Below are 7,923 nucleotides of genomic sequence, written 5' to 3' on the forward strand. Positions count from 1 at the left end.
TCTGGCATTTGTGACCTCTCTCCCTTCACCAACCACCCACTCAGTTCACCCTGGTCCATTGAATGTACTCTAGTCCTGCCCACCTCTAGAACTCCTCTTATCAATTCCTGCCCATTCCTCAAGCTTAACTAAATTTCAGTCTCATCCATGAAGTTTGTTTTGATCACTTCCAAAACATCTGAACTGACAGCTCTAATTGCCCGATATAATCATATGGAATTATGTATGGTTTTATGACACCTCTTCTACTAGGGCCTTGAGGGAAAGTGAACATCCCTTGGTTTTACCTGTATAGCATCCTTTATCCCTTCTTCTGGTAGTAGCATCCACTCAATTTTTCTTTAGGAAAAAAAAAAAAAAAAAAACCCTTCCAAACTCTTGGACCAGGTGGCTCAGAAAGAGCTGACAACACACCACAGCTCCAGAATGGACATGTGACCCAGGCCTCACCAATCAGGAATTCCCTCTCCCTGGTCACAGTGATTTGTTCAGGATGGGCACATGACCCAAGTCAACCCTATGAGGGTCAACCCCAGGACATTTGCTGAAACTATTTGGGGTTCAGGGGAGTGTACTCTCTTTCAGAAGACCAGCAGCTACGACATGGGGAGAACCTACTGAAAATAAGGTCGATTCAGGAAAAAGCAGAGCTGAAAATAGAGGGGAATCAATTGCCTGAGGATATCATCTGAGGACAGAGCAAGACATTGTCTCATATTTTTTCCACTTTACTGTAATAGTTTAAGTAAAAGGGTCATGTCTTATGTATCTGCCTATCCCATTACTGCCTGGCATGATGCCTTATAAAGAGGCATGTAGCTTAGTTAAGGAATCATATTTGAAAATATTAATACTATGTCTGAAGTAGACACCAGTGCACACATACCCAATCTTCTCCTTTCTACTTTTCAATTTTTAAGAAGTAGATCAGATTTGGCATAAAAGAAATGAGAAGGCTAGGCACGGTGGCTCACACCTGTAATCCCAGCACTTAGGGAGGCCAAGGTGGGTGAATCACCTGAGGCCAGAAGTTTGAGACCAGCTTGGCCAACATGGTGAAACCTTGTCTCTACTAAAAAAAAACAAAAAAAAACAAAAATTAGCCAGGTGTGGTGATACACACCTATAATCCCAGCTACTTGGGAGGCTGAGGCATGAGACTCTCTTGAACCTGAGATGTGGAGGCTGCAGTGAGTCAAGACTGCACCACTGCACCCCAGCTTGGGTGATGGAAGGAAGGAAGGAACGAAGGAAGGAATGAAGGAAGGAAGGGAGGGAGGGAGGGAGGGAAAGCGAAAGAAAGGAAAAGAAAAGAAAGAAATGAGAAATAACCTGACACGGTGGCTCATGCCTGTAACCCCAGCAGTTTGGGAGGCCAAGGTGGGCGGATCACTTGAGGTCAGGAGTTCGAGACCAGCCTGGCCAACATGATGAAACCTCATCTCTACTAAAAGTACAAAAATTAGTTGGGTGTGGTGAAATGTGCCTGTAATCCCTGCTACTTGGGAGGCTGACGCAGAATTACCTCACGGGAGACAGAGGTTGCAGTGAGCCAAGACTGTGCCATGCACTCCAGCCTGGGCAACAGAGTGAAACACTGTCTCAAAAAAAAAAAAAAAAGAAAGAAAAGAAAAAAGAAAAAATGAAAAAAAATGAGAAATAACAGGCATTACTAAAAAATTCTCTATCTTGGAGTTTTTATTTTTTACTTTTTACCTAACATAGGCACAGATATAATTTCTTAGGACTTTAATGCGTATTTAATATTCATATTTACGGTGACCCTACATTAGATCCCACTGGCCAACACCAAGTTATAGTTCATCAGCCTGCCGGCCAAAAGGCTGGTGGCTCAGCACCATGGACACAGGAATCTGGTGCCAAAGTTGGATCTGCGCCTACCTAGAAAATAACAGCTGTGATACATGATGTTCTACCAAAGAAAGATTAGTGTGAATGTTCTTCTTGGCATCAAAGGAAGAGAGTGGCTCTGGGTTTGGATCAACTCAGAGGATTGGGGTCTTGAGAAAATAACCACTCCTTAAAGACACCTCAGAGTACCATGACCTGCTTCATTTACTGACCTACATATTGATCCACTTCTTCAACAATCTGCTCTTCTGTTCCCAAGACACCATTTTCATGCTGAACTAAATGTAAACATCTAGTTAGCAAATGTGGAGGATATCTGTTCTTTTTACATGTCCAGTATCTATAACCCTTTTTTCTTTTGCAAACAAATTAGCTGTCCTGAGTTTGCTCTTTTTGTTGTTGTTGTGTTGTTTTGTTTTGAAGAAACGGTCTCACTCTATCACCCAAACTGGAGTGTAGTGGTTCCCTCATGGCTCACTGCAGCCTCGACCTCCCGGGCTCGAGCAATTCTTCCACCTCAGCCTCTTGAGTAGCTAGGACTACAGGTGTATGCCACCACACCTGCTTAACTTTTATCTTTGTAGAGATGAGGATCTCATTATATTGCCCAGGCTGGTCTTGACCTTCTGGCCTCAAGCAATCATCCCCCCTTAGCCTCTCAAAGTGCTGAGATTACAGGAATGAGCCACCATGCCTGGCCCAAATTAGCTGTTTCTTTAAATGGTATTAAGGAATTATTGATACAACTGAGAAGAGCTTATGATGATATTGAAGCTATGTTTAAAGTAAGAGTTCCTGGCCGGGTACAGTGGCTCACGCCTGTAATCCCAGCACTTTGGGAGGCTGAGGCAGTTGGATCACTTCGGGCCAGGAGTTCAGGACCAGCCTGGCCAAAAAGGCAAAACCCGCCTCTACTAAAGAGACAAAAAGTTACCTTGGAGTGGTGGTGCACGCTTATACTCCCACTTACTCGGGAGACTGAAGCAGGAGAATCACTTGAAACTGGGAGGTGGAGGTTGCAGTGAGCCGAGATCACATCACTGCACTCCAGCCTGGGCGATAGAGCAAGACTCTGTCTCAAAAAAAAACAACAAAAAAAAAGAGTTCCTGTCTTTACGCAATACATTCTGATAGTTTCAAATAAAAAATATCATGTCCAGAATTTGCTTCAAAATAATCTAGGATCAGAGCAGGTGAGACAAGATTGGCCATGAATTGCTCATTGTTAAAGCCGGAGGACAGAAACGTGAGGATTCTATTTTACGTTCGAAATTTTCCATTAAATATATATATATGCAAAAATATATATATATGTATACACACACACATATGCATATATATATGAGTCTGTGTGTGCACACTTGTGTGTGTTACTGAGAGGCTACCAAAAAATTGTAACAATTCCTGAACAACTTATGATCCTGCACCTAAGAAATAATAAAGAGCAAGCCTGATTCCCTCTGCTCCCTGAGGAGCTTTCAGGAGGCAAGGTTCTAAATGCCCCATGCAGACCTGAGACTTTTCTCTTGCTCAAGTCCATGTGATGGAGTAGGAAGTTCAGATGCCCAGGGATGATCACTTTCGCAAGATGTCTCAGGACAGCAATTTCTAAGAAATGAAACCTTTTCATGCGCTTTTCCCTGACAAGCAGCTGGGAGCAGGGGCTGGGCCAAGCATAAGTGAAAGCATACCTAAGTGTGGTCATGGGCCCCAGGTCAATACATAAAGTCTAGGTGAGAACCAAAGCAACAACAAAATATTAAATATAAAATGGGCTGGATAACTAGAGGGAGCCAAGATATAATGCCAAGCACATTAGGATGGTGAAAATGTAAAATACGAAGAGGGCGGAAAGGTACAAAAGGAAGGCACCACTAAATATTTCCCTAGGGAGCCTTTCGGGGGACTTTTCATGCAGCAGCCGCATCAGGACAAATGAGGTGCCAGCAGAAAGACTGGTGGATAAAATAATGACTATAAAACTGCTTCAAAAACTGTGAAACCATGCACACAAGGGAGGAATTGCTCAGAGGCTACATACCACAGATGAGGTTGAGTGCTTACTATGCGTAAGGCACTTTATAAGCTCCCAGTACACAGTGGTTAAAAACATAAAATGTCCTGCTTCACTGAGCTAACATTATAGTGAGGCAAACTGATGTAACTGCCAATTATTTAAAAGTGTGATAACTTTACCTAAAAATACTGCCAGCTTCTTTTTAGAAATCAGAAGATCTAGGCCGGGCGCAGGGGCTCACGCCTGTAATCCCAGCACTTCAGGAGGTCAAGGCGGGCTGATCGCTTGAGCTCAGGAGTTTCAGACCAGCCTGGGCAACATAGTGAGACCCTGTCTCTACAAAAAAAAAATATAAAAATTAGCCGAGTAGTGGCATGTGTCTGCAGTCCCAGCTGCAGTGAGCTATGATTGCACCACTGCACTCTAACCTAGGTGACAGAGCGAGATTCCTTCTCAAAATAATATATATATATATATGTGTGTGTGTATATATATATATATTTTTTTTTTTTTTTTGAGGAGTCTCGCTCTGTCACCCAGGCTAGAGTGCAGTGGCACGATCTCGGCTCACTGCAAGCTCCACCTCCAGGGTTCACGCTATTCTCCTGCCTCAGCCTCCCGCGCAGCTGGGACTACAGGCGCCCACCACCACGCCCAGCTGATTTTTTGTATTTTTAGTAGAGACAGGGTTTCACCATGTTAGCCAGGATGGTCTCGATCTCCTGACCTTGTGATCCGCCCGCCTCGGCCTCCCTAGGTGCTGGGATTACAGGCGTGAGCCACTGCGCCTGGCCCTCAAAATAATATCATCAGAAGATCCGGCAAGGCTTGATCTGTATTCCTGCTTGGCAACAAGAGGCTGGGACTAGTGGCTGCTTCCTTTAGACAGGAAATGTGGCCTGCAGCTCACCACACTCCCCACCATTCCCTATTGTCTTATACTCCGCCTTACTTCACTCTATGCTACCTGCCTGAGCTCTGCAGGCTTTCAAGTTTGTGACTCCTGCTCCCCCATGTCCCCAAGCTATTTGTGATACTTGCCTCTCCTAAAACCACCAGATAGCCCAAGGAGAATATAAAGGACCCTACTCTTATTTGAATCTGAATCCTGGGTTGCCATTTAATCTGATGTAACCTTGGGCAGTGACATCACCTTGCTCAAGTCTCAATGCCCTAAACTCTAAAATGGAGGTAATCATATCTGGTTTATAGGATTTTTATGAGGACTAGGCTTTGCCTAATTAGCTCTTCTCCTTTGGATCTCACCCCTAGCACTGCTTCTTCAAAAAAACCTTTCCAGACCTCCCAAATAGATCAAATCCCTCTGACATAGGTTCTCAGCACCATGTCTCTTCTTGGTGGCACCCATCTCCCTTAGAATTGTACTTGAGTTTGTGGATTACTTGCTTAATTCCTGCCTCTCCCACCAGTTTGAAAACTAAATAATGGGAGGGGAATCCTGCTTTTGCTCCCTACCTACCACCATATCTGGCATTAAATAGGTCCTCAATAAATATTATTTAAAAAGAAAAATGAGCTGTGTGAGGATGCTGATACAACCCCTGGCATATACGAGGTACCCCACTGATTCTCTCTGCCCCACCCTCAGGTAATGCCTGTTATGTACATGGTACCCTAAGCTTCTGGGGCTAAACCTGGCTCAATTTTTAACATTTGGGAAAGAAGTGATTAGGTTGTGTTTTCTAATAAGCTATCTACCTCCCAGAATAAGGATTTTTGTTTTGCCCACTGACATACATGTAGCCGAACTAGTGTCCAGGCCACCCATCGCCTGAAAGCCAAAAAGACAAGCTTTAGTGAAAGCAAAGTTAGCTTTATTCGAGAAACCAGCAACCTGCAAAAGGCAGTGCACTAGTGTTCAAAGACCACCTTTCTCAGTTGTGCCTCTAGATCCAGGGATTTTAAGGAAAATTAGGAGAAATAATGATCAAAACATTCTTGTGGGCCAGGAGCGGTGGCTCATGCCTGTAATCCCAGCAATTTGGGAGGCCGAGGCAGGTGGATCACTTGAGGTCAGGAGTTCGAGACCATCCTGGCCAACATAGTGAAACGTCATCTCTACTAAAAATACAAAAATTAGCCAGGTGCAGTGGCACACACCTGTAGTCCCAGCTACTCAGGAGGAGAGGCTGCAGCGAACCAACATCACTGCACTCCAGCCTGGGAGACAGACCAAGACTGTCTCAAAAAACAAAACAAAACAAAACAAAGAAACATTCTTGTGAATCATGCACAGTCTCAGATGGGCAGTTAATCATTACTTTCTTGGTCAATGCCTTGTGACTAGATTGTGCAGGGGCCATCAGCCTGTTCCCAGAGCTGCGGGTCTGCGTGTTTTATCTGTTGAAGAAGGTCCTGTTTTTTCTGCGGCTGTTTTTAGTGAATAATTTACAAACTCGGGCAAAACAATAAATTATACTCAAGCAAGCAAGCTTTTCCCTAACATAGAGTCAGTACTGCTGTTACCCGTTGCAGGGCCTAGGGGACTTAGCTGGACACCTACCTGGCTTTTGTTACCCAATGCAATGCCTCCATGACATAGCTAAATTCCTACTCAGATTTAACTCTGCCTATTTTTAGAAAACAGGTTGTCTGTGGTCATAGGTTCCTTCTCAGCTTACTCGACCTCTGAAGAACCTCTAGCTTCATTCTAATCCAACTTCAGTACTAAATGACATTCCCACTGGTGCCATGACAGTTGACAATCACCATGATGACCCGAAGAGACCAAAAAAGGACAAAAAAAGAGGCAGCTCCTTGATTCCAGGAAAATCTACCTCCCTTCCCAAGAAAAAACATGAATATTCCTCTTGTTCTTAATTTTTATTTTTTTTAGAGACAGGGTCTTGCCATGTTGCCCAAGCTGGTCTCCAATTCCTGGGCTCAAGCTTTCCTTCTGCCTCCTCGCCTTGCTCTAAATGCCCAGCCCCTTCATTAAGGACACCTGACGACTAAGCTCTGATTCTTTTGTCGTTTTCTTGTTTTGTTTTGGACACAGAGTCTCGCTTTGTCACCCAAGCTGGAATGCAGTGGCACAATCTCAGCTCATTGCAACCTCCGCCTCACGGGTTCAAGTGAGTCTCATACCTCAGCCTCCCGAGCAACTGGACTCACAGGCGTGTGCCACCATGCCCAGCTAATTTTTGTATTTTTAGTAGAGATGGGGTTTCACCACGTTGGCCAGGCTGGTCTTGAACTTCTGACCTCAAGTGATCCACCTGCGTTGGCCTCCTAAAATGCTGGGATTATAGGCATGAGCCACCACACCCAGCCTAAACTCTTGATCCCAAATTCCTATCTAAGGGATCTGGGGAGTCATGACCTACAAACCATAAATTCTCATCAGATGGGTTTTATTTAACCCTATATATGATGACTTACTTTCCAATCTGACTCTGGCATAACATTATGCGACAAAAAGAAAGTCAAAATATTTTACCCCAAAACATGTTTCTTTGCCCTATTTTGCAATTTCTTCCATAAAGGACAGCGTTTTCCCCCAAAAGGTATCCTTTGTGGGGTAAAATGTGCATCTGTAAAGAACATCTATTAACATAGCTAGATGTTTTTCTTCCAGGCCCTCCCAATCCTAAACAGATTAACTAAAAGTCTAACACCTTTTGAAGATCTGAATAGGAAACATTTGTCATCTATTATCTCTAAGAGCAGCCACCATAAGACTTCAAAAGAACCTTGGTCTCCACTATCTTTTATCTTAACCTGCACATTTCCTTTCTATCAATCCCAGGTCTTTAAACAAACTCAACCAATTCACAACTAGAAAATGTTTAAATTTACCTATAGCCTGGAAGCCCCCACCCCCACCCCTTTGCATTGTCCCGCCTTCCTGGACCAAAACAATGTATTTCTTTAATGTATTTGATTGATGTCTCATGCCAACCTAAAACGTATAAAACGAAGCTGCACCTCGACCACCTTGGGCACATGTTCTCAGGGACTCCGGAGGGCTGTATCACAGGCCATGGTTACTCGTATTTGGCTCAGAATAAATC

General features: G+C 43.9%; 1 long non-coding RNA gene across 1 annotated transcript in view; it reads right to left on the bottom strand.

Annotated features, from left to right (window-relative positions):
• Positions 1-4,371, bottom strand: part of LOC129457781 (uncharacterized) — a 51,929-nt gene extending 47,558 nt beyond the window's left edge. The window contains exon 1 of the long non-coding RNA XR_010114249.1: positions 4,069-4,371. This is a non-coding gene — a long non-coding RNA (uncharacterized lncRNA). The remainder of the gene's footprint in view (positions 1-4,068) is intronic.
• Positions 4,372-7,923: the final 3,552 nt, after the last annotated feature.

The sequence above is a fragment of the Symphalangus syndactylus genome, chromosome 11, assembly GCF_028878055.3.
Source record: "Symphalangus syndactylus isolate Jambi chromosome 11, NHGRI_mSymSyn1-v2.1_pri, whole genome shotgun sequence".
Taxonomy (NCBI): Eukaryota; Metazoa; Chordata; class Mammalia; order Primates; family Hylobatidae; genus Symphalangus; species Symphalangus syndactylus.